We start from the raw sequence: 7,375 nt of genomic DNA on the forward strand, positions 1-7,375 counted from the left end.
AGCCTTGGTAGAAAAGTATGAATGTCTGTCTTTACTTCAACAGTTTCCATCAAAAGTTTTCAGATGATGTAATGTTTGGGGTAAAGTCCTCATAAGAGAGGAGAAATCAGAGATGGAGCAGGTTCTTAAAATGAACTCTTGTTCACCTGCAGAGGTGAACTGTTGCCGGCAGCAGCAGCAGCGTCCTCCACATAATATCATTTAAAGAATCTTCCCCCACACGTCTCAGCAGCCAAACACCTGCTCCAGGTCTATAAAGAGAAGCTACACATTTAAATTGCCATTGACAAAAGTCACTCTTAACAGGAACACTTGCTTTGTCTGCTCCAGCTCTGCAGCTCGGGTTATTTTTAGACCCATTTTGAGACGAGGACTCACTCCGAGACGTCTCCGACTGTCTCCTCTGACAGAGCGAGTGCAGCGAGTTGTGAGAGACCTGCTCACCATAAATCTGCGAGGATGTGGTTTCTAATGCCAGATATAGTCTGGATCCATGTAAATCAGGTCAAGTGCAGTAGATTTTACTTATGTAAGCAGTGGGAGGTTGTAGCGGAGGTTTACATGTACTGGATTTATTTATTTATATGTCTTTGTACATTTATTAATGTTACACTGTGTGGCCAAAATTATGAGCACAGCCACGTCTGGGGCGGTTCTTTCATCAGGCTGGGCTCCCTTAGCTCTTGTTAATGGAAATCTTAAAGCTACAGCATACAAAGATGTTTAGACAATCGTGTTAGCCTCAGTCTTTTAGCGCAACATCCTGTACGCAGGCATCATGTGCAGATTTATACCCATTTTACAAGATTATTGTTTCAACATGAGCCAGCTGGACACAATATAAAGTCAACAGGAGATGACATTGCAACCATGCTACAGAGTTAGCTACATCGTGCCAGGACACGATGTCAAGCTCAGCTCACATCCCAGCTACATCAGCTGATCTCAGACAGCCAATCAACTGATGGAGCAGCTGATTGATGGAAGGGAGTCAGCTGATAGACCACATGATTCCTCTCTATGCAACCAGTTGTCATATTTAAACTGCTCTGGCCTGCCTACTGTTGCTGCTTCCTCTGCAAGCTGCTTTGCAACGTGCCCTAACCCCAGCTCCTCCTTTTCATGCTGTGTCTGACTTATCAATGTTTGTCATTGATGCTATTCTGTTCTGTTCCTGGGGGTCTTTGCTGCTGCTCTCTCTGCCTTAGGCTTTCCATGTAGGCGCATGGAAGGGCAGTGAGGTGTGCTCTTCCTGCCTGTCTGCACAGGCCTAGGAAAGGCATAGAAGCCCCAGAACAGAGCCACACTGGTATATATAATTCTGCAAATGGAAATAAAGTTTTCTTCTGTGGTAGATAGATGACCCATTGTTTTATAAATCACTGTGAATTTGAAGATAGATCAATCACCGTTATCTGTAAGTGTGTTTCAGAACACTGTTGCAGATTTTCAATTTGCGCATTGAAGAACCTGACCGGTAACGCCAGGAATTTGAAATCTCAAAATACTGATAAAGATACTGATATAAATAAATTATACATTTCTGCAAAGCACAGATACATCACATTCTGACATCATGTAGCAGATACATTGAAACTCTATGTTTCTCTGTGTTTCATTGCATTTCAACAATGCTCTGGTTATGGTGTGGTTAGGTTTAGGCACAAACACCACTTGGTTATATTTGAGAAAATCTGTTTTGACTTAAACACCCAGCTTGGGACCACAATCCCAGCAAGAAATGCAGTGATAACATGCTGAGAAACTGCTGAAATGTCAGCGTTTCATATGAAATGGACGAATGTAGCTAGCATGGACCAGTCTATCAGTGTTTCTAAAATAATGTAGTACATGAGCAGACTTTGTCTTCAGAACGTGGAGGGGGTGGTGGATGGTGTAACATCTGGGCAAGATGCTGGCCAAGCTACAGACCGCTGTTCATGACACAACCAAAAACTAAACTGGTTGTTTTTCACCAAGTCATTGCTACGTTTCTTTTACGCTTTACGCTTTTTTGTGATCCTCAAACATGGGTGTTTTTAGTGACCCATCACTGTGTTACAAGCAGCTTTATCGGCACCAAACGTGGGTGTTTTTGAGCAACTTGTTGTTGTTTTTTCACCTGGGGCAGTGCCACAAAAATTGGTGCAGCATTTCTAGCCGAGATAGTGCCACAAAAAGCTAGTATATTAAGCCAAAACAAGATGTTTTCCCAACCGTAACCAAGTGGTCTTCATGACTAAACCTACGTTAACCAGCGTTGTTGAAAAAAAAACCGTTTATGTAACATATCTGTAGTTTGCAGAAAAGCCAACATCTTTTTTGATGTTTGGGTTGCACCACTGTTTATTTATCTTGAACCATCTCCTAATATTTGCACATCAGGTGTGGATGGGAACGTGCATCATTTTGAATTTCATTTTTGCAGATTTTCTTGAAATTCTGTTCAAATTTGCCCCAAATTAAGATTTTTTGTTATGTAAGTGTCAGAAAATGTTTCGTAACTTATTGCTGACCAGTTTTTCAGCATTCAGACTTTCAATGCCAGTTTTTACTGAAAACATGTTTTTGTTTAAATACAAAGCCTCTCATCATTAGTTCTCTCTGTTCTGTCTCTTGTCTGGATGCTTTTAGCGATCAGGTTGGTGTCACTGTTTCAGTTTAGAGTTCGCGTCCATGTATATTGGTTTAAACTGTTAAAAGCTGCCTCCTTTTTTTGCTCTTTTTATACTGTATGTGTTGAGAGCGAGAGAGCTTTTCAACAACCTGCTATATAATCTGAATGTATTATTATTTTATTCAAGGAACAGCTGAAAAGGAGAGCAGCGGAGAGAGACAGAGAGAGAGATGAGAGTTTTTTTAACAAAGCCCTCGCTTGCCCGTTGTGTGGGCTGCACTGCTGAATAAAAACCAGCTTTCATCTCTCTCTCTCACTCTCACTCTCACTCTCTCTCTACATCAACCTCCCCTCCACCAACTCAGTGTCAAGTTCTGCTATGAGACACACAGCGATCTGTGTGTGTGTGTGTGTGTGTGTGTGTGTGTGTGTGTGTGTGTGTGTGCTGTGGAATGAGAAGCTGGCTGTCCTTTTGGCAGGCAGCAGTAAACTGAAGCACCTCTCAGAAAACTGGACTATTATTGAACTACTGAGAAACACTCTTATCTCACTGTGAAACACATCGCTTTATTCCCTCTCACACACACACACACATAAACGCAGTCAAACACACTCAAGCACACAAAATCGCAATACATTCTAGGATGCATGTGCACACACAGATGTGGTACTCCTCTCCAGGTTAATATTTCCGCACATTGCATATGTTCTTCATGCAACCGCACATTCTTTAGTCAATGATTTGCACAATCCATCCGCTTCATTTTACACACTGTACAAGCACTTTTACAACACTTGTTTATCCTCTATCTTACCAATTTACCGTTATGCACCAAAATACTAAGATAAATTCCTTTTAAGCGAAAACCTACTTGGCAACCCAATCGCCAGAAAAAAAATGTCATCATACATTCCTGAAAACCACGGATATACTGTGGTTACATGGTTCGGTTTAGACACAAAAACCACTTGGTTAGGAAAAGATCATGTTTTGGGTTAAAATACCCACTTTTTATGGTGACAGTGATGGGTTGCTAAAAAACACCCACGTTTGTCTGCTAAAAAACTGCAGGAAAAACAACAACATGTCCCTAAAAAACAGCCACATTTGGTGCCTAAAAAGCCACTTAAATAAAGAGCCAAACGTCCCCAAAATCCATCCACATTTGGTGGTTAAAAAGTCAATGGAAAGACACAGGGGGTCCCTAAGAAACACCCACATTTGGTTCCTAAAAAGCAGCTGGAAAAAGAGTCACACGTCACTGACAACATCCATGCTATGGTGTCTAAAAAGCAGCTGGCAACACAGCTGAAAACAACCACTGGTTGTTTGTGTAGGTGAGGAGTTCAGAGAGTTTATGATCTATGTTTGAAGGAGTTCCTCAGGGAACATTCTGAGGTCCTCTGTGGTTGACAAGAAATGGCTATGGTTACGAAAAGATCATGTTTTGGTTTAAAACACCCACTTTTTATGACACTATTCCCGTTAGAAAAACAGTGATGGGTTGCTTAAAAACACCAACATTTGGGTGCTGGAAAAACTGCTGGAAAAAGACCACATTTATAAAAGAAAAAAAAGGCAAAATACAGCAGGCCGCCAAAAACCACCCACACTTTGTGGTTAAAAAGTCAATGAAAAGATGCAGGGGATCCCTAAGAAACACCCACATTTGGTTACTAAAATGCCGCTGGAAAAAGAGTCACACATCGCTGACAACACCTATGTTATGGTGCCTAAAAAGCAGCTGGAAATACAGCAATGACTCACTAAAAAACAATCAATAGTTGTTTGTGTATGATCTATGTTGGAGGGAGTTCCTCGGGGGAACATTCTGAGGTCCTCTGTGGTGGGCGTAAAACACATTTTTCATGACACTATCCTGCTGAAAAAACAGCAACAAGGTCGCTAAAAAACACCAACATTTTAGGGCTGAAAAGCCAAAGGAAAAACACAGCTGGTCCCCAAAATCCAGCCATATTTGGCAGCTAAAAAGTCAGTGGAAAAACACAGTGGGTCCCTAAGAAACACCCACATTTTCTTCTGATGACTGGGCTGCTGATTCTGGCTCTGAAAACATGTGAAAGCCCTGCAGGAGAGTTGCAAGGTTCCTCAGGGAACATTCTGAGGTCCTCTGTGTTTGACAAGAAACTGCAAATAATCCCCAAATCTGCATTTTTTCGGATGCTGCTCATTGTGGAGGGGTTGCTAACTACATTGGCTGACGCTAAAACCTGAATGGCCTGATCTAGAACCATTGTTTGGTTTGTCCGTTCAGGGCTACTGTGGAAAAATGGTGGTGCAACATGGATGAGGACCCGCTCCCTCTGTAGATATAAACTCCACTAAAAGGTAAAGAAACAAAACAATTCTTATTTTCAGGTGATTGTAAACAGACTTATGATATTATATTCCATTTCTGTCAATATATTCCCCTAAATGCTACACAAACTTAATTCATTTAAGAAAGACACCAAAGAACACAAGAATTTAGATGCTTTAAAAGGCTTATTTAAAAGGCTTTGAGATTTATTTATGGTGTAGAAATCATTAAGTAGAAGCCAATGGTAGATTGCTGCTTTAATTACATAATTCGACTCAAAGGCTAATCGTTTAGAGCTGGTTCAAATCTTCATTTTGTGAGAGATGATTCAGGATCAGACTCTACATGAAAGACAATCCACTGTTTGTATCCTGGTCAAAATAAAAACAAAGAAACATTCATTTAAAAAAAATGTTTTCAGAAATAAAGATGCCTGAATTAGCCGTCAAAGCATTTGTAGCATGGTTGCTATGGTTACTTGGAGTCTAACATATGCCAGACTTGTATGAGCACCACTTTAAAGAGATTAAACCATTGACTGGACACTTGATCTGTTTTAATTGATCTTAACTACGCTCTCTTTAGGGAGGCAGTCACAGGATATGTGTGCTACAGGTGACTCATTATTGAGTATTGATGATTAATGTCATTGTTGAACGTAACAACTCTTGTGTTTCTTCCCACTCTGTATTTTTCACACATATACACACTCACTCACACACACCTATTTGAGCGTGGCGTGCAGCCCGTCAAAGGCTATTGGCTAAATAATCATGTCCAGTGACCGTGCACCGAACGAATGCCGGCACGTGTGTCACCGATGGCAACAAACCGGCCTTGACATATTAGAACTCTGATCACGGTGATGCTGACAGGGCAGCACGGTCTCACACACACATACACACACACAAACACACTTAGGGTTTGTTTTCAATTCAGTGTTGCATAACTAGTGATACCTGCCTGTGCTGTGGGTGTGTGCATGGCTCCCTCTGTTGGATGAAATAGGCAATTGCAAAACAACTGATGAAAACTGAAGCCAAAGATACAAATGAAAAAGGCAAACTGGCATCCCGTTGGTTTTAACAGGAGTCACAGCATTGTTTTTATATGCTTTGTTAATTTAGAGATTTTTGGCTATTTTGTGTCTTTTAGACTTGTGGAAAGAAAATGTGCAGAATACCCATTTAAGTGTTTGTTTTGCAAATTAGCACATGTTTAATTAGATAATGTCTCATTTGCACATTTAAACATAACTTTCAGAGAGCTTGTAATAAAAAAAATAATCACCTTAATTAAAATAATCAACTGGGGAAGTTTCTTGATGATATCCAAGTTAAAATTTTGACCTTCTTCACCTGTAGTGTTGTCTTTGGTCTAAAAATGTATAAAATTGTACAATTAAAAGGTACCAACCTCTCCAGTTTTATTCCTGCCTATAATCTGAAGGTTTTTACAGAGGGGTTTGTACATCATCTCTTTCTTAGAGTATGTTTTTTCTCCACTTTAGTAGCACTTGAATACACCAGATTTTCCAGTTTTAGTCTTGTCTATATTCTGAAGGTTTTTCAAGAGGGTTCTTTAAGGTTGTACAAATATTAACTTTACTGATAAGTATTTAAGGCTATTATTAATTGTATCTACCCACAGCAGTTGAGCAATAGCTTCTATTGGGGTATGCCAACAATTTATTAATTAATTGTTAATTATTTATCAGTTGTTTATTATTAATTTATTTTTCTAGCAATTTATTAAGTTTGTTTACTATTACAATAACATTTGCTCATGATTATTTCAGCTTGTGTTTTTAGAGGTTTTTATATTTTTCCTCAATATATTGAGCATATTTAAATATTCGGGAGGATGTGTACCCACTTAATATATATTATAAGTACAGTATAAGGAGCTAGAACAATAAGTGTTGGCTTGGAAAACAAAATTTGGCGCTGATAAAGGAAACACTGGCACTGAAAAGAGAATCCACTGAAAAAAAAAAAAAAAAAAAACAGGCATAAAAAGTTTTTTATTTTATTTTATTTTAATTTTAATTTTATTTTATTTGATTCTATTTATTTTTTGCATTCAGATGTGTTTTTCAATGACAATCTTTTGACTTTTTCCCTTATGATATATTATATATAAAACATTGACAGAAAGTTGAAACTGAGAAAAAAAAAATCTGACACTGAAAAACCAAAACGATCTGACACTAAAAAAAAAAAAAAAAAAAAAAAAAATCTGTCACTGAAAAAAACAAAACAAAAAATCTGACACTGAAAAAAAAAATCTGACACTGAAAAAACAAAAAAAAAATCTGACACTGAAAAAACAAACAAAACATCTGACACTGAAAAAAAACAAAATAAATCTGACACTGAAAAAAAAATCTGACACTGAAAAAATAAACAAAAAATGTGACACTAAAAAAAACAAAAAA

The sequence above is a fragment of the Epinephelus moara genome, chromosome 17, assembly GCF_006386435.1.
Source record: "Epinephelus moara isolate mb chromosome 17, YSFRI_EMoa_1.0, whole genome shotgun sequence".
Taxonomy (NCBI): domain Eukaryota; kingdom Metazoa; phylum Chordata; class Actinopteri; order Perciformes; family Serranidae; genus Epinephelus; species Epinephelus moara.